At 49.3% G+C, this 25,488-nt stretch overlaps 1 long non-coding RNA gene across 2 annotated transcripts in view; it reads left to right on the top strand.

Annotated features, from left to right (window-relative positions):
* LOC112546377 (uncharacterized) overlaps window positions 1–25,488 on the top strand; it is a 304,389-nt gene that overhangs the window by 65,134 nt on the left and 213,767 nt on the right. The window lies entirely within an intron of this gene.

The raw sequence follows: 25,488 nt of genomic DNA, 5'->3' as shown, positions 1-25,488 counted from the left end.
AAATGGGCTTTATTATTCCTCTGAATGGTCCAGGAAAAGGCTGGGGATTGCAGAGCGTGTGGTTTTGGGATGGTGGAATCATCTTGCCAGGTGGGATCACAGCTGGTAGAAACCAGGGGAGACTCTTACTGTGGGAGGCAAACTGCTGACATCAGCGCCCTGGAGTGGGGTAGCGCAGAGAACCCGCTTGTTTCTCACTCTGACCATTGCAGGCAAGGAGCTGTGGCAAAAGAGCGTTTCACGCACGCGGGGTTGCAGGGTAAGGAGTGAGACAACCCCCGCTGGTTTGGATTGCACCCCAGAACTTGACAGCCCGTCTGATGGGAAGGGACCGCTCTGTTTCTGAGAGTCTCAGGTGCACCGGCTGTGACAGTCAGGATAGTCTGCAGCACCTTGGATCGCCTGCCAATGGAGCAGCTTCTCTAGTAAGGTGATGTCTCTTTAGACGTGGGCTGAGACGCATGGAGCGTGGAGTCTCCATGACGCCCCCAAGAGAAGGGATGAAAGCCCTTCGGATGCTCTTCTCTGAACCCTTTCCAGTGGATCCACATCGGTCTTGAAGTGCAGGCACCAGAACTGAACACAGTATTCTACCCTCGGCTGCACCAGGGCCAAACTCAGATGTAAAAGAACGTCTCTTCTCATTTTTAAGCTTATGGCCCCCTGCTTATGCACCCCAGGATTGCATTAGCCCTTTGGGCCACAGAGTCACTTTGGGAGCTCACGTTCAGCTGATTATCGAGCATGACCAGCAAATGCTTCCAGACTCGCTGATTCCCACGGTAGAGTCTCCCCACCCTATAAGTAGGGCCTACGTTCTTTGTTCCTAGATGTATACATGTAGTCACACTAAAACACACGTTGTTCACTTGCGCCCCATTAACCAATCCGGATTGCTTGAAATCAGTGACCTCTGACCTTTTTTGTATTTGCCACTCCCCTATTTTTGTGTCATGCCAACATCAGAAATTTTTTTTCCCACGACACTGATAAAAATGTTTAATAGCGTCAGATCCCACTAACAGCAGACCTGTTTGAGCATGACTCTGTTTACGACTACATTTTGAGACCTATAATTTTGTTAGCTTTTAATTCCTTTAACTGTGCCAAATTAAGTTGCTTTCTAGTGTTGAGTCAAACGTCTTACAGAAGATTAAGTATATTACATCAGGGATATTAATGTTACCAACCAAACTTGTGACCTTATCCCAGGAAAATAGTTAGTTGAACAGAACCCATTTTCCATAAGGCCATGTTAACTGGCATTAATTATATTATTCTCCCTTAATTCACGTTGTTTGCCTTTTCTTTTAGCAGTAATGAAAGCAACTCCTGCTAGCCCCTGGAGTTATTGGCAAGTCACCCTTTCAGTTTCTAATTTTTGTCATGCAAGATAGTTAGGTTGGCTATGCAGGAAAGGGACTCTTCTAGCATACAGAGTTAAAGGGACCAGTGGTGGCACAGTCAGGACTGACATTAAAAGCACAGCTTGCTTGCTGGTTGGCATCTTGACACACAACCTCCAGCTCCAAGCTATAGAGACTCAACAAAATAATCCCATTGCATTTAGAAACAGCAAATGAGAAGATGTTCGGCAGGCAAAATGTTATTGAAATTAACATAAAGCCCCTTTAATCAGCAAGTATAATTCTCAGTAGGAGAAGAATCTAAAATTGATTTAAAATCTCTGAACAACCAATATCTCTAATGTGATACAAGGATCCAAGTAAACGAATGATTTGCTTAAAAAATTCTGACTAATCTTGGGAACATTAAAATTAATATAAACCTGTGATCTGAAGTTCTATCCACTTTAGATCTGGTTTCAGTAAGCACGTATAATTTGGACTGGGACCTGCAGCTGTCTTATATGCAAATACTCAGGGAAAACCGCCCCCTCTTCCAATCAGGGAGTATTTAGGGAGGTCTGCTACACCATTTTGTGTATAATCCATAGCTATCTTTTAAGTGAATTAAAACAGAAACAAATTATATTTCAGAAGGGCAAAGTGCAGAATATTTAAGGCTGTGGAAACATTTTAAACAGTCACCTTCCCTAAGCAAACAGTGTAGAACTATCACAACAGACCTACCATTACAAAAGCTGCCAACCTTTATTCTGACACAAGCCTGTGACTTTCCAAAACATCCACCTTCTGAAATGCTTTTGTTTACTTTTCAGAATCACCTCAGCTCTGTGAGTTATGGGAAAGGGGAAAACAAATGAACTTTTCCCACGTTAAACAACTGAGCCACCTTTTAAAAAACACCCCTCCCACACACACATACACACACACAGTGAAAGGATTGCAGCAAAAGTGCTGGTGGAAACGTGGCCAAGAGACAATCCCCCAGCCTTGCAAGAAGCCGAGGCCTCCCTTGAGCCATTTGCCCCTCTCCGGGAGTGGAAAGCTGGGGAAATGACTGCAGCTATTTGAATGCTCTTTCTAGTGCCTGGTCCTCCATGCTCAGTGGCCTCATGCACATACAGGAAGCGATGGGGGGAAGTGGGTGCTAAATCAGCAGCACAGAGAGAAGCTGCACTGAGGGACTATATGGGGGACGACACGCCCCGGCCTGCACGCTGGACACAACGGCTCCCCCCGGCTTGCGGGGGAGGTGTCAAGGCCACCTCAGTGAGTCCGAGGGCCACGCGTATTGAAAGCATTTGTGTGCACGCACATTGTATTTGAGAATGAATGTGGTTGCATAACGACAACTTGCATCAAAATGCATGTACCAAGGAGGCACAGCGAGGCGCCACCTTGGCGTCGGTATTCCCTGGAATTTAAGAGCCTTTTCCTTGGCACCCCAATACTGTCTTGTTGTTTGGATGGCATTGCCTGCTAACGAGGCTGGGCAGGCCTGAAGGCCATTCCAACCGCTTTGTGTGAGGCGGGAGACAAGATGTCCTCTTTGTACCTGCATGCGATTCACTCTACCGGCTCTGCAATGCTGGAGTCCAGGGCTCTTCCCTGCACACCTACGTGACAAACATTCAGATGGCGTAGAAGCCCTGAGTGGCATGCCCCTGTGTTCTGCAGTGTGCAAAATGCCACATGAATGAGGTCAGGTGAGCATCAACCAGCTGACTTAGCAAGGCCACGCACCTCTCAAACTTTCATGTAACCACTGCATAAGCTGTGGACCACACTGTAAACTAGCTAGGCAGGTGCCATTCTGCTGGAACATTGAGCTACCATTGGTGGTGAAACCTCCCTGCCTGTACCTGACGTGCAGCCCTCAGTGACCTATAGCTCAGCAAATCACATTGATTGTCACTGCAATACACACAGGCAAGAATTCCCTGCCATCTCTCAGCTTCCCCGCCATGCCCCCTTTGGTGTTGGAGCTGCTCCAAGTATTGCAAGAACGATCCCTGGCCCAGTAGAGGAGGCCTGGAAAACATCCGCCTGCTAAGTGAAAGTTTTAGAATTTGAGAATCTGGAACCAGGAAGTTAAAGTGGAAGTTTAGCTTGAGCTGTATTTAGTGCGCCAGCTGCTCTACTTCCTATGCAAAAAGCGATGTTATTTTTCTTTTCTTCGTTGAGATGTAATCTCGCAAAGACAGGGAAATTCAGGCTCTCATGAATACAGGGTCTTTCATTGTGCAGAATTCATACAGTGTCCCCAAATGTCAAGGTGTGATCTGAAAACATCCTGTTGATACATACATCATCCCCGCTCAATCCAGGTTCACCGGAGGAGTACTTGGATACAGCCTAACATGCAGGTGGGGTGAGACCCTTCCCTGGCTGATTATGGGGCAACATCATAGGATCCTAAAAGCCCCATAATCAGCCAGGGAAGATTCCTCCTACCCCCGTAAGACTATCCTCAAGGGGACCCTTTCAGGTCTTAGTATTGCGGATATGCAAGTGGTTGGAGGGGCGTACTGGAGCAGAGCCCCTGGGCTGTGAAGTCTCCAGGTGGGGTTGGGAGACCCCAGGGTGATCGGGGCCCAAACAGCCCAGGTCAGGAGGGTAGAAAGGAGCCCCACCTTTGCGAGGGCTGTGAATTCTTGCTGTGTGTCTGATCGCGCCTAGCACACCTTGGGCTAGAGAGCGTGGTACTCTCGACAGTCAAGGCTTGGAAACGGTTCCAGGACAACCCGTCTGGTGGGATATAATGTTCTCTCTCTGCAGCCTGGATAGCTACTGCATGTTCCAGGAAGAGCCAGTCTCCCACATCATCCAGTGACCCATTATATTGCTGCTAAGCCAAGTGACCGCGTCGTACTTGTGCTACAGTCTGTGTCTCACTGAAACTGCTGTGATAAAAATATGGAGATCAGCTGTATCAGAAAACTTGGCTAGATCAATACATAAAGCTCCACAAAGCTCTCTGGCTTGTACCTAGAGAAAACCCAATATTCCCAACGCACAGAGCTATGTTGCTATAGTTACAATGAATGGGGCTCTAAATCCAGAATTAGAAGCAGTAATTCCAGTGTGTGTAACTCTGCACTGGGGTTCTGCTGTGGCCATTCCTCCGCAGGTTTGCGATTGGTGGGGATTGTACAGATTGCATAGTTAATCTAATTTAACTCCAGGAGTGTCATGTGCAGCTTCGCTGAACGATGAGAAGCAACGTGTTTAATAAGGTCAGAAATGAAAAGCACATAGAGGGATGAGATCCATATTGTCACACCTGCTACACGATCAGTTTAAGAGCTGGAGGTTTTTCGGTATTGTCTCCTTTCTGAAACTTCATTATTCCGTTCCCCATAAATTACCCAGAGTCATACTCCAGAAGGTCTGGGCTGACTCTACTGCAGAGACTGGAGCTGAGTAATAAGATATGAACTCATAATTGTAGACAGTCAGACTGAACTGTTTATCAGACCCAATTCGTAATTCTGTCCTCAGGACACTTCAGCATCCCTGCCGCTCATTGCTGAGAGAGGCCGGGCACTAGTCGCTGTTCTGGAGAACTGGAAACAGACACGCGCCGTCAGGGCTGTCGGCAGCAGTGCCAGGCCCCTGGGATCCAGCTCCTGGGCCCCAGAAGGGGAGGGGCTCGGGCTAGCCTCCCTCAGCCAGCCCTTCAGTCCTCTGTTCACTACTCTGGGGTGAAATCCTGGAAATTCTGACTCCTATTTACTTTAGTGGGGCCAAGATTTCAGCCAGGAGTCCGAATCCACCATCCTTTTCGCGGTGCATTTTCCCTGGAGTCTGATCCATAGAGGCTGAGAATCTGTTAGTCCCAGCTATGGAGCCTGGCTCTTTAGCACAAGCCTTAAACCTTCAACTCCCAGGTTCCTGGCCGAGCCACCAGTCATGTGCCTGCAGACACCTAGGCTGCTGCGGCGGAGCTGGCGCCAGAGCTGGATGTCCCAAGCTAAAAGCTGTTTAGTAGGGAGCCCTAACCAAGTGCCTCATCTGGCTCAGGCATGCCCTGTCTAGCCATTAAAACCGCACACCCAGATCTCCCCTGCGCGGGCAGAGGCTTGAGTGAGAAACGTTGGGTTGAGCCCTGACATAAGACGCCAGATTGTTCGAGGGTTGAATCGTTAATACTGACTTTCCACCTACGGCCTCGCGTAGGGTTGCCAGATGGTTTAACCAAAAATACCGAACACCCTTCTCCTCCCCCCCCCCCACACCCATGCCCCAAAAAAACACCAGGGAAAAAATTCTGTTGAGGGGAAAAAAAAGGGGGGGGGAGGAGGGAGACCAAAGTTGTTGAGCCAAAATAAAAAAAGGACCCTGAGAGTTAGTTAAAAAAAAAAAAAAAGCATGGCCCCTTTAAGACATGCCTTCGAGGCTTTTTGGCCAGCAGCCGTCCCCATCTTGTCTCCTGCTCTGGGCCAGACAGCTCTCCTGCAGAATCAGGTAAGCATCCGGGATTTTCGTCTCCTGGGCGGGAACAAATCAGAAAGTACCAGACATTTCAGGTGTCCGCTATTTTCTGAATGTTTTTCCCGGACAGGAGGCGAAAATACCGGGCTGTCCGGGTCAATACCTGACACGTGGCAACCCTAGTCTCACATTCAAACCTTGGCTTCCAGGTCAGGTGTAGGCCGAGCAGCCCCCTGCCTGATGGTTGGCAGCCCTGGGACATGGCGCACAGCCCTCGCAACACTGCGGCGAGCTCGGAGAGAGCTCCAAGGCCACGTGTGGCTGCTGAGCTGTCAGAGAGGAAGGGGCTGCAGCCGGTGGTGACAGAAAATGGGTGACTGGTAAATTCAGTAAATGGACTGGCAGAGATCTGACGTATGATTGCAGGGGTCACTTCACAGAGCGATTCCCCTGGCCAGGGGCACAGCACAGAGGCCATTAATCGAGTGAGATGGAGCAGGATCTGCGTTACCCCCCTTCCCCAGGCAGATGCGCGACAGCTGAATTGCTCGTGACTGGCAGAGATTGTGGTGGAAAGTGACATGCCCCCTGGGCAGAGGCCTGTTGCGGAGGCAATTAAACAAGCTGTGCCAGGGCGCACGATGGCGCCTGTCGCAAAGAGCATGGCATGTGCCCATGTGACTAATGGCCAACGTGAACGGCAGAGGAGACAGCTGAATGAAACTCTGGACTCGGGGGGGTCTCTGCCAGTCCGAGGAGCCCCAAGATTTCTCAAGCAGGGATGCCTCCGCGGACCCAGGCAGGGGGCTGGTTTGGGGCAAAAGGGGCCAGGAAAGATTTTCAGTGTCTTGAGCCTGTCCATCTGCTGCGTGCCCGAGTGTGCTCTCGTGGTTGGAGGCGATCGCTCAAATTGAATGTCAAGCCCCCGGCTGATCCCAAATACTAACTACGTGTCTCACTCACAAACACGTGCGATACCAGCCCTCAGATCACACAATACGTGCGCCTGAAAATGGCTACTCCGCTGCTGACCGTGTTCAAGGCGTGACACGTTGCTCCAGTCCACACGAGAAGTGAGCTGAAAACGGTGTGACCGCGGGCGCCCTGCGCAGGAAGCAAGTGTTTCCACGACTGCTCTGGTCAGCAAAGGGCCCGAGGACCAGCAGCGACAAATTCCCCCTTCAGACACCCCTGGCGCATCGGCTCTTTTGCTGGGATGTCATTTCCCTCCCACCAGTCTGTTCCCCTGGTGATGCGCTGGGTGTAGAGGTGAACCTCCAAGAGACGCCAAGTCATTTTTACAGGAGAAAAGCTTTGAAAACTCAATTTGAGACCAGCCTTGCAGGTCAGTCCCTTCCCCCGGGCTCCTCAGCCTCCAGACACCAGAGACTGAGGACAGCACAATGCCGGGGTGATGGCAGCACAGCTTGCTTCCAGCCCTCTTTCCCTTGAGGACACAAAAACACACCCACCGAGCACTTCTGTCTCTGTCACCCTGTGCCAGGAGGTTACATGAGTCCATGTTGGTGTCCTTTAAGGTAACATCTTTCCCTTGGCCCCAGCTAAATGCGGGATGGATTTGTTCCAGATGTGCCGTGAAACATAGATTGTATCTTAGCATATACACCTCTGCCAACCTGTCTAATCAGCTAGCTGGCTGGTCCTGTTGGCAGGCTTCTCTGAGCCAAGGGCCTTGTTTGGATTCATTGTAAGCGAGTGCTTGTGCTGTTGCCTTTTATAAGGGGGATTTGAAATCTAGCTGGCGGATTGTTTAGCTGGGCCTGTCACATACTTGCTTTCTGACAAACTGAAAAGCTTAAATTAACTCATGCGAGCAGGATTTTGTCACACTGGGCTAGGTAATTTCAGCCTATTTGTGACCATTTCAAAAAGATTGCTGGTCATTTTCCTCCCGGTGCCCATGTTGGAACTTTCCCTTTGCAAGGCGACCCTGACATGCTAGTGAGTACTGGGGGCTGTCTGGAGACGATTCATTTGAGACCAGTTGGGTCCTTCTTGGTCTTTATCCCATGGCACCTTCCATTTAGCTGGTAAAAAAATTGCTGCTTGATAACTGAAATTTCCTGTGGCCCTTTAATCAGGTACTTAGTACAAGTGACACAAGGGTGCTATTTGCAGCAGTCATTTGAGTATTAGATATTATTTGCACCAGGCGAAAGGCAATTTCCCCCCCATTTCCATAGAATCACTGTAAAAGATAAAATGTCCCTGGTCTGACAGTGTATGTGAAATCTTCCCCATGCTGCTGGAGCAGCAGGCTTTCATCTGTATGTTCTGCAGAGCGCTTATTTCAAGCCTCAGCACCTTGCTGATCTGAGATACAGACAATATATTTTCCCTTCATGGATCCAGGTTTCATGTGGTATCAACTTCCTTCTTCCAGCTGCTGATGAAAGTGCAGAAGACTTTCCTTTCTTTTGCAATCTTACAAATCTGTGAATGTCACCGCTACGAGAAAAAGCAAAGCGATATTGTGAGCTAAAATGATTGGCAACCTGGCTGACAGACGCCAAGGGAAAATGATCTTTGGTATGTACATGAGCAGCTTGCAGGTTCAGAGAATTCCTTTTTGCGTTGAAACGAGTGGCCCTTTTGTTCTCTTTGCAGAGGTTCATTCGTTCCCACAGCAGGGAGAGTGTGAGAAAAGGCAGAATGGTACCCTACAGATGACAGTCTGATCTGTTAATTTCAACCTCGGCTTAAAACGCATCGTTTCATGTGTGATTCCTCACAATCCTCAGTCCATCACTTGCAGAGGCCTGAAGAGAGCAAGAGAGCATGTGCCCTCAGCCCCGACCACTCCCACAAGACCAAATGCATTATCCTCTCCAGTGCCCCATCTGAACTGCAGCGAGGAAAAGAAGGCCCGTAATCCGTTAACTCCCCTCCCCCCTCAATAAAACATAAAAGCAGCAACAAAAAAGGCTCCAGAGAACAGCAGGAAGATCACAAAGACTTTCCCAGAGAACAGAAACAAGCTGAACTTGACACACGCAAATGGAGGTTTATTCTCATTCCTGCCATGCGGTTTCTGTATCTGGGAGCTGGAACTCTGGTGCATCAGCCGTTTGGAATTGGACAATTAATGCTCTGCAATCCCTTGACATTTTTTTCTTTTTAAAAATAGCCACATTTAATTATAATTATAAAAAGCAAACAGGATTAAACTCGGTGACATGCAAACAGACAACGCCCAGTGCAAGCGCGGTGTGGAGAAGGCTTAGTAAGAGTAGAATCGCACTGATATAAAGGATGCACCCCCAAATATACTGGACAGTGAATAGGGCAACTGAAAGCAGAGCCCAGCTGGCAGGCAGAAGAGGAAGAGCTGGACAAAACTCTCGCTGGCAGGGGGATGAGCTAGCTGACTGAATGGAGCTTTTCTGAGCTGTTAGCCTAGACACATCTCCGAATTGGCGCTGCCTGGTCACTCTGACAGCAGCGATGGGTGCAGTAGGGGAACTGGAGCAGAACCGAATGCACTGCCGTTTACTGAGAGCTGGTGTGGGCTCACGGGGAGGAGGAAAGGGGCACAAAGAGACGCTTCTTTATTCCCCTTCGGCTTCCCTCCTGCAGGGGCAGGGGCCGGGCTCTGTGTACCATGCCATGGGAAGCAGCACACTCCCTGTCACATGGGGCTAATCTGCAGGGCAGGTTTGCTGGCATTACTGTACCTGGCCTGTACTCCTCAGCACCGAGGAACTACAGAGCCCAGCAGGGGGCAGTGTGCTGAAGGCTGCGCTGCCTTGGTTGAGGGTGAAAGTCGTTCCTCTACAGCCGCCTGAGCTCTCAGGGTCGGGATCCCCACCCTGCTGGTTCCATGGCATGGCAGAAAGGCATGCTGGGAGTTGGAGGTTACAGCGGTGCTGCAGTTTTTGCAATAGCCGTTCTGGGCGGGAGGGAGCACGTGGTCCTTGTCAGTGGGGGTGTGGTGTGGCCAGGGCTATAGGGTGACACGCCTCAGGGTGAGCCTGGGTGTTGCTCCTAAGCATGATGCAGGGAAGCCATTGGCTTCCAAAGAGTCTCTGATGCCAGCGTTCCCAGCCTGGGAGCCGAATGATGCTTTGCCGGCATATTTAGCAGAGACGTTCTCCCAGGATTGATTTACGTGGAATTGCCATACGAGCAGCTGCCGACTTTCTCCGGCTGTGTCCATCTCCCAGGGGAGCCTGGCTTCGTATTTAAATAAGAATGTTTGTCTCTGCGCTGGGTGCTGGCGAAAGGGTGAGATCTGTTCATTCACTGGGCAGCTGTGATGCCAAGCTTCCGGGGGGACTGCTGCGTAGGGCGGTCCCATGCCCGCTCGGCCCCGCCCCCTTTACTGACACTCCAGTAGGGCATCCACTTGGGGTAGTGGGTTTTGGAAAGAAGAGCTGGGCTCAGACTGGGGTCCCTGCCTGGCACAGCTCTGCCGGGGTGGTTCCCCTCACGGTGGCGTGCTGTGTCCTGCGATGTATATGAGGCCACCGGGGAATGCTTCTGGATGGAGCCGGCTCAGCGCTAGTACAGAGAAGGGCCCACCCGTTTGACCGCTGGCCCAAGTTCCCAGGGCACAAGGCAATCCAGGATGACACATGCTCACACACCCTGGATTGGTGGGGAACCAGAGGGTAACTTCTGTGGCTGCCAAAGGGCGTGTCGCACCGAAAGCACACGACAGCCTCAGCACTTGGTTGTGTGCCAACGTGGCTTTGTGGGGTTCGATCCCCTGCACCGGCTGTTTGCATCCCAATAGGCTGCAGACTGTTGTGAGGGGTGACACCTTTGGCTGCGGGCTTGTGCTGTGGAGGGAGACGGGGGTTCTGTCGCTATCACGATGCAGTGTTATTGTGAACACCTCTTCAGAGAGTGGCTGAGGAGAGCACGCAATGACTGGAACCCATTTCCAAAGCCGATCTGGCAGGGCCAGCAGCGCTTCCTTGGCACACGGCTCCCTAGGAGCAGTGAGTAGGGTTGCCAGGTGCCCGGTATTGACCCAGACAGTCTGGTATTTTCATCTCTTGTCTGGTAAAAAAATTCAGAAAATACAGGACATCTAAAATGTCTGGTATTTTCTGATTTTTTTTTCCCGTCCAGGGGGCGAAAATCCCGGGTGCTTATCTGGTTCCACAGGGGAGCTGTCTGACCTGGAGCAGGGAGACAGGATGGCAGACCAAAAAACCTGAAAGGCATTTCTTAAAGGGGCCATGCTGGTTTTTTTTTTTTTTTTTTTTTTGGCTCAACAACTTTGGTCTCCCCTTTTCTTTTTCTCCATAGAATTTTTCCCTGGTGGTTTTTTTAGGAGGTTGGGGGTTCGGTATTTTTGGTTAAACCATCTGACAACCCTAGCGGTGGTTAGAGCACTGCTGGGCGAGTCTGACCGCTGCATGTGGGTGGGGCCGGAGGGCAGGTTAAGCACGGTTCATTGTTTGGTGTTTGCTATTAATTTCTTTTGTGGCCTTTCTCTGGGGGGGTCAGTTAAGGTGTTGCTGAAGCCATATAAGATGTCTGTGAACTTTTCTTGTGTCTTTCGTTCTGCTGCAGGAGCCATTCGTTCTGAGCACAGTTCACTGGCTTTCTCCTTTTTTTTGACAGTAGGTGATGTAGGGCCTGGGCCAGAAGAGAGAGAAGTGGGCATGGGCAGGTCAGGAAACTCTTTGAAGGGGGACGGCCCCAGAGAGTAGCAGAAATCCAGTTCATGTGCTGTGAATCGTCAGGCTCCAGCCCTGGAGAATGTAGCCCGTCTGGCATGGTCAGTGAGTGGTTACACACAAGCCAACGGAACCGTCACATTTATTGGCACTGCAAATGCAAACCTAGCAGATCAACGCTGTTAAGCCCCAAGCACATCTTATTGTCTGGGAACCCGTCTCCCTGCCCTCCCCCTGCTCCCGCAAGTGGGGAATGGCAGGGCGGGGACACGGAGGGACAGGGACAGAAGCGTCCGGCTCTGGCGAGGCTGCAGCGGGAGTGCTGTGTCGAATTCTGGGCGTGTCACTTCGGGAAAGCCATGCCCAAATTGGAGACCGTGCAGGAGACCCCAACAAGAGCGATGAAAGCTTTAGAAAACTTGACCTCTACGGAAAAGGTTTTTAAAAAACCTGAGCATGGTCCTGAGGGAGAGGGACCTGGAAAGTCCTCAAATCAGTGGGGGACTGTTATTAAGAGGATGGGGACCATTTGTTCTTCATGCCCACTGAAGGTAGCAAGGAGCACAAGACATACGGGGCTTACTCTGCAGCAAGAGAGTTCTAGATTAGGGTCAGGAAAAATTTGTATGAAGGTAGCTCTGCGCTGGAATTGGCTTCCAGGGGAGGCTGTGGAATCCGGTGTTTAAGGGCAGGTTTACGTGGTCCTGCCCCAGTGAAGGGGGCTGGACTTGACGATGTCTCGAGGTCCCTTCCAGCCCTACGTTTCCATGACTCCCTGCCTGCAGCAGTATTATGCATGTGGATGCCGGGGATGAGACTTGCCAAACTGACATTCTGCTGTTGCATTCAGGAGCCCTGGGTGACAAGGACATGAAAACAGCTGACTGCCAAGCTCTCCTGCTCTCAACACCGGTTCATGCTGCTGTCAGTCAGCCCGCTGGTGTGTGGTAGTCTCACTTCAGGAGGCTTTCCTCTCCCACGGGCGGATGGGCAGAGATGCAGCGCAGCTCTTCCAGGAGCTCGCCACTGTGCTCAGCCCACCACACAAGGCAACAGGCACCTCTGCTCTCCTGGCAACAGGCAACTCCGCTGGCTTGTGAAAGTGACTTTGCCTGGTCATTCAAGTGCGTGAATCCTTGGCTATTGGCATCGGAAAATAGCGCAGCTTCTTTTAGCAGCCATCAGAGCCAGCAAACTCCTGTTTTTTCTCTCTCTCTCTCTCTCTCTCTCTCTCACGCACACGCACACGCACACGCACACGCACAATCTGTACTCAGTGATTCTGAAAAGAAGATTTGTGCTCTGACAGACCAATTCTGTTCTCCTTCCCCAGCTCCTGGGACAATGAAACCGAAGTAATCGGTGCATGAGATGCCCGTATTGAAGGAGCTACAGACATGCCCAGTGTTGACAAGATTAGGCCAAATCCTGACCCAAAGCTTCCTAGGTGGTGGGTGTAAGGGCAGCCCCCAGCTAGAGCAGAAATTGGCACCTATGATTTACACCGGGGTCCCGAGTGCAATCCTGGAAGCACTATACCAGCGTGTCCTGGCAGGCCAGCTTCCTGCTGGCAGAAAGTTCTTTCTTTTTCCTTCCTTCTCTCTTTCTTTCCAGCTTTGAGGGCACAGCGCGTCTCCTTGGGGTGGGCCGGTGCCCGATGGAGGATGTGGTGCTATTGGGGATGGTTGGTGGGTTGCTCCTTCCAGCTTCTGATTGCTGCATGTTTTCTTGAGATTTGCTTGCAGTGTGTTTTGGTAGTGTTTCCACTCACCACCCCGGGGTCTCTGTGCAGGGGGAGCTGATTGCAGAGGGCTTGCTTCGGGAGGCGAGAGTCTGGCATACGCACACAGGGGCCAGCCCAGCAGACTTGGTGCATGGGGATCACTGGGTCAGTGAGGAGGCTGGTGTTAGTGCAGCGATCTTCCCACCTGGCGTGAGGGATCTTCCAGAGGCAGCGGTTGGTGCTGCTCCAGACCCTTGAGATACCAGGTTTTGCACGGGCACCCGATAGCCCTATAGACCTGGATACGGGTGTCCTGCCGCAGGCTGGTCGGTGAAAACGGGTGGGAGCAGTTTCCGGTGGCAGCGCTGGTACATAGGGGCCTGTGCTGGGTCTTGCTGTCCACGGCTGCGCTTTGAGGAAGTTGGCTCCAGAGGTGGCCAAAGTGCCGGATTGTCCCCAGAGTCTGCCCCTCGGTGGTGATTTGTGGTGGGGCCCGGGCAAGGCCTGGCGCAGGCAGAGGGAGAACTTTAGTCTTCTCGGCAGTGAGCGTGGAGACACGATCTCCATGAGGTGCTGGCGGGGGGCGACGGGGGGAAGAACAAGCAGCATTGGGAGGAATTAGAGCTGGCTGACAGCTTTGAAGGGGAATCGGGGCGGAGGTACGAGTGCAGGAATAATGGAGCTAAAAGCCTCGTGCACAGATCCTGCCCCCTTTGGGAGCTCTGGCGTTACTCCGGGCTGGGGGGAGAGAGCAAGGTGTGAAGAAGGGCCTTTGCCGTGCAGTGGCTGTGCATTCACTCCCTGTCCCTGCCCCGGCCCCGCTGTGCTCAGGAGTGGTCCCGCTGAGGTGAGGTCGCCGTAGGTGGGGTTCTAGGACTAACATGACCTGACTCTTATGCCGGGAGAGGACGTCCCCTTGTGTCTCCTGAGGTCCTCTGGCCCCAGGAGAGCTACGTGTGTGAGGAGCTGGAGAACAGGGGTATCTGCTGCTGGGGACAGGTGTATCCAGTGTAGGGGCAGGGTCTCCGGAAGCAGAGTGGGGTGTGAAGCGCTGTACGAACAGAATTAACACCCTTGGCTGCTCTTGGGTGTGTTTTGTATCCCGCACAGTAGTGCCCAGGGGTGGACACCCAGTGGGTGGGCTCTGCCCAAGCCCAGAGGAACAGACTGCCCCTGCCTGGCAGAGCGTGCCGGCTACATAGGCAAGGCAGAGCCGGATTGGGGGAAGGGAGTGGGTCAGGCACAGCGGGCAGGATTGTTTTGCTTTTTGTTTCCTTGGTGGTGTTGGAAGCTGTCCCATGGGCCTTTCTCAGAGGGGATGAGCTTGCGAGGAGGGGGGATCATAGGCGGGGTTGGAGCAAACAGCCAGGCAGCACCGGGCATGCAATTGCCACTGTGAATACTGCAGAAAAATGTCTGACAGCAGCAGCCCGCCAACAGCAGCCTGTCCTTCGTGGCTTGAGCTGCTTTCAGCAGTGCTCTGCTGGCCTTCATCAGTGCCCGGGTCTCCTGGGAGTTTCTTTCCCAGAGGCCACATGTCTGGAGCGGGAAGAAGCACCCCATAGACTCTGGGACCTCTGTAGGAACCAGGCTTCCCCTCCACAGTTCTGTGGCCAGGGTGCGCTGGGCATCTTTCACCTGACTACCTGGGCTGATTTCTGGAGGGTCCCAAGCAACCCTGAATGGATCCCTTTCTTAATACCTGTGGAGTATGTTGAAGAGAGTTGGTTCTAGATAGGTTCATGTTGGTATTACCTGGCTCTCATATATGTGCTCACTTGCTATACGGTTTTGGAAAATAAATGGGCATTAAAACGGTAAATTAAAATACCGTCCAAGCAATACTTATGCCTCTTCAGGTGAAAATTGAGGCAAGCTGTATCTGTCTTGTCTTGGTTTTTGCATTCTTGTATTAACACCAGCTCTCCAAATTTTGCTTTTTAAATTTTGAATTTTAAATTTTAAATTTTGCTTGTTCACCTCTCCATGCTGATATTTCCTAAATAGTCGCAGGTTGAGTCAAGGTGAAAAATTAATCATTTCTGCCAACAAACACTGCTCTAACATTGCACATGCCCAGATTCCAAATCCCTCCCACTTCAGAAGGCATGTGATTTCTAGGAATTTGCCCTAGACATAAATCTGTCACTTGCCAAAACTCATCTTTGTGGTGAGATGCATTTTCACTTGCAAAAGACCCACTCCCAACATGTTTTTTGGGGGGTTCAGCTGGACCGCAGGTTCAATTTGAGAGAATGCTGGTGTGATTGGGGTTTATTTTCTTGCACTTTTCCTTTTTGCTAGTCTGCACAGAGACCTGAAATAGCCTGGCATGATATTCTAGAACCATATTTGGGAATGTACAAGCTCTTTCCAGAACTGGGCCAGATTCTGCCACCTTCACACCGATTGAGCAGGAATTTACTCTGCCAAGAGATCTGGTGGGACTTCAACTTGCGTATTTGGGCATGTTCTTGAATGATAAACATATGGCTATGGAGTCATTACTTCCATGATGTCTGACAGTGGAATCAATACTTTTCTAAAGCCACACCCAGCTAGGCTTAGGCCATGTCTAGACTATGGAGAACGACACTGCAGTGGTTGATCCTCTGGCGTTTGATTTAGAAGGCCTAGAAAAGACCTGCTAAATTGAACACTGAGGGCACGCCCGTTGACCCCAGAACTCCTACTCCTCACAAGGAATAAGAGAAGTCAATAGGAGCATTTCTCCTATGAACCTCCTTCTGTGAGGATGGCGCCGGGGCTTGGCTTAAAGTTTGTTGACTCCAGCTGCATTTTTTCCATAGCTGGAATTGAGTACCTTAAGCTGACCTGTGGCTGCAGCATAGGCCAGGCCTCATTCCGAGCAATGCATCTGCCAGTGGTTCCACTCAAGAGTGAGCTTGTTTAATGTAACTGCCATTTTGCGAGACTAAGAGCTGAAGAATCGTACCTGGAATGAACAGTCCTGCACTGCTCTACCATACCGCCTCTGCAAGTGCTGCCACTCAGAACGGCCAGGAACCCAGCTCCTTGCTTCCACTGTGAGTGTAAAAGATCTGGTCTCTTGAATCCTTTCCAGTTCTTCCTGCAAGCACACTCTGGAGGGGTTTCATTAGCTCTCTGGAAAGTTAGATATCAATCTCTTCTGCCTGTTCTTCTCTCAGCAGAGCCCCAAATGTATTTCCCTTCCTAATTGCTGCCTGTCCGCCAATGAGTTGGTCGCTGGAAATGTGCATCCACACGTTCTCCCTGAACCGTTTCCCGGTGGTTCCGCTGGGGTACGTGCTCTTTTAGAAAGACGTTGACTTCACTGTGTCACAGTTGGTGTCTTGTCTTTTAGGTTGTAAGCTCTTTGGAGTAGGGACCGTTTGTTAGCCCCCCGCACAGTGGCACCCTGTCGCTACTGACCTCATTAGATAAAGATACGAATGTATAGCCACCTCTTAGCTGCAATTTGCCTGCTTTCCTTTGGACCCAGTCGGATGGACAGGTCCTGCAGCTCCTCTGTGTCTCCCGGCTCAGACGCTGTGTTGTGAGTTCTCTCCTCCACAGTGCCGCTGTATCGTGTGCATGAATCAGGTCCACCACTCATCCATGCAGCAGTTCCACTTCCTCCTTCTCGCCAGGCTACATTGCACCCCTCTACTACCACTGCGTTACTAAGCCCATTTCCCTGTGCTGCTAAGAGCTGGCCAGTGAATACCATACCTCCTCGCCTTTATGCATTTGTCTTCCATGGGACTGTGGAAAAGCTTTCTTGAACTGCAGCTACATTGTGTTTCCACAGCATGTGCAACTTCTGACAGCTCTCCATTGTCCGTTCACAAAAGATTGACTAGGCATGACCTCCCCTTTAGAAATCCTCTCTAACTTTAACGACTCACCATGAAACTTCTCCAAGTTTTTCCATTTTATCCCTTATCACTGAGCCTAGAATTTCTGCCTGTCCTACAAATCTGAGGCACCCACTTCCTCCCTTAATTTCCTTTTTGACATGGGCAGCACATCACATCAATGTTCAGCCCCTACTGGAAAATAAGTGCAATTTTCTAAGCTGATGGTACATGCCATTGAAGCTGACAAGAGAGTTTCTGTAGTGCTTTGAACTGGCCAATGTCATGTTTTTCTTTTCATAAGGGAGATACTTGTCCTATTTTCAGAAAGAATTTTACCTCAATTAGGGCTTTCTGCCTCTTCTCCAGTACTGGATTGTAGAGATTTCCCTACAATCCAATAGGAGCCTTGCTATTATCTATTTAAGTGCATGGTGCTTAGATCAGCTGTACTTTATGCCCTATGGCAGATACACATGGAAATTGGTGGCGTCGCTACTTTCATTGTAGCTTCTCGTTTATAGTTCTAAAGTGCAGAATGTCCAGCCTTGGTATTCTCAGGGCTCCACTTGCCCTAACTTTTGTATCTCTTCGAACCTCTCCTGATTTTCAGCAGTTTGACATGCTAGTCCCCAGTACATTTATCTTTTTCTCACATGCAACTGCCCCTTTCTCCTCAGTGCTCCCAGATGCAAAGAAATCATGTTTTACCCCTTGCTTCTTGTACCACTAAGTTCCCTTCTAAGAATTACAGCCCTCCCCAATGAGAGCACTGTCTATAAATGTAATCTCTTGTGCTCATGTTTTGGTTGGAGCTTCCTTGGTAACTCTTCCCACATATAATTTTGTATCAGCTGGACCTAGAACGATGTTGGTATGGACCCTGTTCTTTAAGTTTTCATTGATGCTGTACATAGACTAGCCGTACATGTGGTGGATCTAGTGTTTACTTTTCAGTGCCCCTGTGTTGGGTGCAGTATTCCTGGTTCTTCAAGGCCTGGCTAAGTGTGGGATTGTGTGAAGTGTCACCGCATTAAGGCCAATGTGTTTTTCTTACATAGGAACTGGGTGTTAACTCATCTCTAATACCCGTGTTGTTCTCTTTCTCCTGCTGTGTTCTCCTCTCGCTGCTCTTCCTCTGGGAGGTGAATTTATCACCTTATCCACAGATGGGGCATGTTTGGCACGAGCAGAATCCAGATGCAAAGCTCTGAAATGTTCCAAATAGCCTCATCTGAGTTTAAGTTGGCTCCTTGCCTGACTTCTTTGCTGACTCCTAACAGCTGGATGTGGAACTGCCTCTGAGGTTATCAGGAGACACTTGCTGCACATCTGGCTGGTGCCATATTCTCCTAGACCCTATCTGATCGTGAGGAAGTGCACCAATATGTTTCCAGGCAAGACTTTTATCGCTCAAGCTATGCCATATACCACAGGAACGGAACTATTTGCAACTAGGAGCACCCAGGGAATTATCCATGTCTAGTAATCCGAAAGTTGTGTGTGCAGTGAGTTCATCTGCCACTGAATGTTAGCAACGGTCCTCGTTCTCTGTTATGACTCCTTTGACTCCGAGTCAGTGGAGTTCTGCCAACAAACAATTTGGCCAACTATTTTTATTCTTCCTGTAATGGCAGAACACTGTAGGTTTGGAGCATGGTGCCTTGTATCCATGTTACTTGAAAACGTGGCCGTACGCAGCTTGTTAAGTGTTTCCATCCCGAGATGGAATTCATCGTTGCAAACAGCGGCAGCACAAGGCCTATTCTGGGGTATTAAACGGGTCATGAACCAGTGCTGGCTCCTTTGCTTGGGGGTGAATTTCACCCACAGTGAGAAGACTATGGTTTCCTTGGTGTGAATTCCAATGTGGTAAAAAGAAAAAAGCACAAAGACTAAATGGGATTTGTTATTTCAGATCACTCAGAAAAGCTGTCTACTATTAAGAAATATATTAGAGGGGAGAAAAACCTGTTCTCTCATTAGATCCTTAACTATAATGTCTGGGAAATATTATGTCTGTATAATTAAATGGTCAGACTTTGTGTTTTGGTGCTTAGATATGAAACACTTTTGCCAGCATAAATGCTTTCTTATGTGTTTATACACCTGTAAGCTGTGGTTTGGTCTGAATCCCAGCGGAACATTTTTATCTGGCTGTTTATGTAACATTACAAATATTTGCATTCAGATGCAATTGGCTTCAAGATAACCCGGTTTTTTAGGCTGATTTCTTAAAATGAGAGGGTTAGATCTCCTATCAGTGCAACGTCAGTGTTTTACACCAGCTGGGGGTCTGACCCCAGAAGTTTGGTGAGTAACCCATAGCAGCAGAGACTGTGTCTACAGTACCCAGCATGCTAAAAGCACTGCCAGAAACAAACCATACCTAATAGAAAGTAAGAGGCTGGACCAGTTTCTCAGTTGGTGTAAATCAATCTGGCTCTGTTGAAGTCTACAGAGAAACCCCAATTTTCCCAACAGAGGTCCCAGATTTCCAGCAGCTGTCAATCAGGGTGGATCCGTGGACTTCATTGGAGCTATGCTCATTTGCACCAGACCGTTTGTTGAGAGAGGCTTTGTGTTTCTATTAATCCAGGATATTGCATGTGCCTTCGAATGCCGATTGGTTAACTGTTAGTCGTGACAACATGAGAGAACTGTGGCTTTAGTCTTGTGCTTATTGCCAACTGAAAACATTCCTTGCAAATTAAGCAATGACTCCTAGCAATCATTTTCTATTGCACAGAATTCATCACGTCCTATAAAAAAAGAAGAAAAGGGTGAATTTCTGTTCACAGAAGACAGTGTATTGAATCTGAACGCTTCCTTTCAGTGAGCATCTTTGTTCACACTCCGATGATGCAACATGAGTTCTAGCATGTAAATATTGTAAGACTACTTTGGGATCAGCTCATTCATCTAGGCTACGTCTACACTGGCATGATTTTCCGGAAATGCTTTTAACGGAAAAGTTTTCCGTTAAAAGCATTTTCAGAAAAGAGCATCGAGATTGGCAGGACGCTTTTCCGCAAAAGTACTTTTTGTGGAAAAGCGTCCATGCCAATCTAGACGCGCTTTTCCGCAAAAAAAAACCCCGATCGCCATTTTCGCGATCAGGGCTTTTTTGTGGAAAAGAAATCCCTGCTGTCTACACTAGCCCTTTTGCGCAAAAGTCTTTTGGAAAAAGACTTTTGCCTGAACGGGAGCAGCATAGTATTTCCGCAAAAAGCACTGATTTCTTACAGTAGGGAGTCAATGCTTTTGCGGAAATTCAAGCGGCCAGTGTAGACAGCTGGCAAGTTTTTCCAGAAAAGTGGCTGATTTTCCGGAAAAACTGGCCAGTCTAGACACAGCCGTAAAGTATTGAAATCCGATGATTTGAGCGGTTAAGAGGATTGCGGTCTACCTTCTCGACTTTCTCCCTCTTCTGTTGCATCTTCTTTGCCTCCCTTCGAGGACTAAAATCAAGATCAGCCTGCTTTCTGACTCTAGAAAATGGGCTGGTTAACATTTGAGCTGGTTCATTCTTTGTGCTCATTCCTGCCTGTGATAAACTGAAATATACAGATGTCAAAGACCAGATGAAATATACGAACTTTGCAGGCTTCTTTCCTTATTTCTTTGTTTCAAATTACCTTTATAAGTAAGAGATGTGGGAGTTCTTGTTTCTTCTGAAATTAGCTCTGCTGCAGAATTAGGTCCTGTCTCTTTAGGAGCATGTTAGGACTGAATATGGTGGATCAGTTCTGTCCCCTGAGATGTTCCATCTTTGACCTCACACAGGGAAGTAATCTGTATGCTTGCTTGTAATGCGGGTTCTCTGCAATCATCTCCTTCTGACAGCAAGGATGTTGTCAGGTTTTTACCAGTCAGTGGGAATACATCTGCTCTTTTGGCCCTCTTTGAAACCTCAAAGCTATCGGGCTGTTCTAAAGTGTCTGTGTCTGTTGTCTTGGCAAGTCTGATGCCTGAAGTCAGAGACATCAGATCGCACCAGGAGTTGTACCTTCCAGGTGACCTCTGACAGTCAGGCCAGGCTACCAATCGCTATATTACCCACAGCAAGCTCTGATTCTCCTGCTATGGCTACTGCTCTTCTTCCCCTCTCTCTCCACAGCCCTAGTAGTACAGAACAGACATTGGACACAGACAATGAAGGGCAGTTATGGGGCGTGAGGCAGTGGTAATGAGGAATATAAGGGGGGGGGGCAGGTTCTCTCTCCATTTCACAACATTGCTCAGTATAAAACTCCCTTCAGTGCAAAAGGAGGCAACAAGGTTCAGTTTTTAGCTTGAGATCTTTGGCAGGTTGCAGGGGCCGGCAGGGAGGTGCCAGAACCTTTCACCAGCTATTTGCAGTTAGGTTCCCAGAGCTGGTAGGTTTTTGCTGTTTCCCTGGTGAGGCTCACCTATTGATATTCTTACAGAGCTGTGGGTACACCCAGTACAGTGCTCTGTCTTAGGCTATGTCTAGACAGCAATGATCTATCGGAAAAAGAGATGCAAAATGCCCTCCGCAATTTGCGCACCTTTTTCCAATAGTTTTTTCAGAAGAGGCTTTTCCAAAATTTTCCATCTACACTGGGCCAAATTTTGGAAAATCCTCCTCTTCGGAAGAGCCTTTCTTCCTTATGGAAGGAGGAGGAGAGGGGTTCCAAAAGAGCGCGTCTACTCTTCCGCAAAAGAAATCGGTATCCCGGAAAACCCCTGGGGCTACATCTACACTGGCCCCTTCTTCGGAAAGGGCATGCTAATTTCTAACTTGGGAATAGGGAAATCCGCGGGGGATTTAAATATCCCCCGTGGGATTTAAATAAACATGGCCGCCGCTTTTTTTCCGGCTTTGAAGTAGGAATAAGAGATCCTCCGGAAAAGGGCTTTATTCCGGAGGATTGCGCCAGTCTAGATGCTTTTTTCCGGCTTTTCCCCAAGCCGGAAAAAAAGCGGCAGCCATGTTTATTTAAATCCCGCGGGGGATAAATCCCCCGCAGATTTCCCTATTCCCAAGTTAGAAATTAGCATGCCCCTTCCGAAGAAGGGGCCAGTGTAGATGTAGCCCTGTAATCTAGATGTAGCCTCAGTCCTAAGTGGGGCTTGATGCAGACTAAGCCCCCGATCCTAAAATACCTTCTTCATCTTTCATCCTGTTGTGAAATCCCAGAGACATTTAGTCAGGGAGAGTCTGGCCCCAAAGCATTCCCGTTCCCAGGTTCTGCAGTACCTGCCGCTGTCCCAGGAATGCAGTCCGGACTTTCGCATTCCAAACGACTGCCCAGGCAGTGGTGAGCCCAACCAGAAATGGACATTTTTCTACCCTTCAACCAAAATCTGAGCAGAGCGCTCAAGGTACACAGAAGTGTGAGTCATCTTGTTATCCTCTGCTTCTAGTGCCGGGGTGGGCAATCATTTTTCACAGGGAGCCTCTCCAATTTGCTGAGTGGTCGAGGGCTGCACTTTTCCATTGTATTAATGGCAGGGGTGGCAGATTTGTATAATTTCCCCCCACCCCACCTTCTTCCTTCCAGTTTGCAGCGCTGGAGTCTGTGATCGGGCTCCAGACCACTTGCCGGCCCTAGAGCTGGGTTGTGCGGTTTTAAAGTCCCGGGCCATGAAGTCACACCACACCCGGGCGTCTCCCCTCTCAGCTGTTCCGCGGCATTTCAGCATGCCGCACATGCAATCTGGGGCCAGGGGAGACACTCTCGGGTCAGGGGGGAGGATGTGTGTGTGTGTGGGGGGGGGGACCGCTCCAGGAAGGGCCGGGGGAGAGACCCAGCTTCAAATATTGGTGGAGCAGGGCTCCCGGCTCAGAATATTCCTGGAGCATGGGAACCACGAGCCCATAGAACTCGCCACCAATGTTTAGTGGAGGGCAAGGCAAAGGAAGGGCTGACAAAGCCTAGGGGAGATGCTTGGGCAACTGACAGGGAGGCATGAGCAGCTCTCCCTCACACTAGAACAGGTGTGGGCAGAATCCAGCCGGCGGCTGGATGCGCCCACCAACCTGCAGGATCCAGCCCGTGGGAGCCTCAGCCAGGTGCTCTGCCTGCGCACGTTGCTCAGAGCAGCTCTCTGAATGCTGCGAAGGCGGGGCCTTCCTGTACTGCCCCTGCCCATAGTATAATCTGCAGCTCCCATTGGCTGGTTTCTGGCCAATAGGAGCTTCCTGTTTGCAGGACAGGCAACGCACAAAGTACCCCTCCCTCTGGACTCGCAGTGTTCAGAGCCGCACTCGGCCAGAGCAGGGCATGGGAGGCAGGGAGCCTGGCTGAGGAACCTACTGGACTCCTGATCAGGAACGCCCCAAGTAAACCCCTCCCACCGAGAGCCTGATTCTGGCACCCCAGTCCCTCTGCCCCCTCATGCACTCCTACCCCCTCCCAGACCTTCACCCTGACCTAGGTCACAGCCCTTCCCAGACATTCCGCCCTCTCCTGTACCCCTCCAGGTCAGAATCATCTTCTGCACCCAAACCCTCTCCTGGACCCTGCATCCCTGTCCCAGAACGCAACCCCCTCCTTCACCCAAACACCTTCCCCTCTTGTACCCCAATCCCATACCCCAAGCTCCCGTCTGCACCCCGTACCCCTCTATTAATATCAGGGAAGAGTGCAGCCCTTGGCCACTCACAAAATTCTTGGAGTGTCCCCCCCAGTCAAAAATTATTGCCCATCCCTGCTGTAAGGGGTTTCTGGGTCACAACCTCACCTGTGCCAACGGCTTGTTACCTTGCTGGTCTGAATGGATTATTTCCTAGTGTAGGCATGCCCTCCATTAGCTGGCAGCAAGATGGACCTGTCTGTGGAGGGGAATGAATACTCACTTCCAGTGTGTTACTGCCCTAATTTAAGCGGAAAGTCTGACTCGAAGGCCATGTCTAGACTACATCCCTTTTTCGGTAAAGGGATGTAAATTAGGCAGGTCGATATTGCAAATGAAGCCGGGATTTGAATTTCCCACGCTTCGTTTGCATAATGGCGGCCGCCACTTTTTTCCGAACCGGAGCTTTTTTGGAAAAACAAAAAAAACCCAAAAAAACCCAGCAGTTTAGATGGGGCATTTTCAACAGAAACGATGAGTACAGGATCTTTCGAAATGGGGCATTTCTGTCGAAAATGCCCCGTCTAAATGCCCCATTTCGAAAGATCCTGTACTCATTTTTTGAGGATTTCTGTTGAAAATGCCCCATCTAAACTGCTGGTGTGGGTGGGTGGGTGGTGTGTTTGTTTGTTTGTTTGTTTGTTTTTGTCCCCCCCGAAAAAGCCCGGGTTTGGAAAAAAAGTGGTGGCCACCATTATGCAAATGAAGCAGGGGAAATTCAAATCCCGACTTCATTTGCAATATCGACATGCCTAATTTACATCTCTTTACCGAAAAAGGGACGTAGTCTAGATGTAGCCAAAATGTCACAATTATTTCTGAATCTAATCCCCCTTGGCAAAAGTATAATTTCTTTGTCTATTTCTGTTATCTTATAACTCAGGCAGAAGGACAGTGTGAACCAGACACTCTTCATTGCTGCATCTAGGTTTTAAATTCCAGAGGGCACGTACCCATTAGCAGACTGCAGTGCTCACTACTGTCTGAATATTTTGTAACTCACGGTGCAGGAAGTATTAGAGCTGAGTTTTTAGTTTCAAATGCTGCCCTTAACTTTGCTGGATCCATATTAAACAGTTTAATTTAATTTGACCCATTCAGTCCCCTTTATCTTTTGTGAGTTATTTATGTAAAACACCCTCCATGTATTTGTATCACTATTGAATGTGGTACCAGCAGTCTCCCTTCTCGCAGGAGTTCTGGGTCACTGAACTACCTTTAACCCAAGACTTCCAGCGAACTTTTGAATTCTGCAAAGAATTAGCAAAATGGTCTTGAATAACAGACTAAAATGTCATTTCAGTTTCCCGGGTGCAGTAGGAACATTTTTTTCCTGTCATTTTCTTAATCCTTTTTAAGAGTGCAATAGTGCATTTACAAAGAACTCGGTCCTTCAGTAACTATTGTGCTTTTAAACGCCATTTCGTATGATAGAAATTCACTTTCCTGGCATCCTAAATGGTTGGGCATACTGTTCTATCAATGGTATCATTTCCAAAAGCAGATTTAACAAATAAATGTAGTGAACTTTTAAATATAAATCAAATCCATCCACAGAATTTTCTTTTAGCTCCACACCTTCAAAGAAATTATATTTTTATTCCCAGCAAATTACCTAGGAGAAAAAATGACAAGAGTAATCTATTTTTTTCACAGCTGGTCGGTTGGCCAGAGTTTCTCATCAAGGAGTACATGCTGTTTGCTCCCCAGATGGACAGCCTGGATGAGTAACAAATCCACAGAGCCTGGGACACAAGGTAGAAATTACACTGCCTGTGCTTTTAATCTTGCACAGCTCTGCACACTGGTAATTGCAAGTGGCCCATTTCCAAATGAGACTCCATTGGGATAGTGTCCTATATCTTGTCAGG

This window comes from Pelodiscus sinensis, chromosome 11 (genome assembly GCF_052426305.1).
Source record: "Pelodiscus sinensis isolate ZL-2025 chromosome 11, ASM5242630v1, whole genome shotgun sequence".
Taxonomy (NCBI): Eukaryota; Metazoa; Chordata; order Testudines; family Trionychidae; genus Pelodiscus; species Pelodiscus sinensis.
Note: the sequence above shows the minus strand (reverse complement) of the source record. Positions and strands in the feature narration are given on the sequence as shown.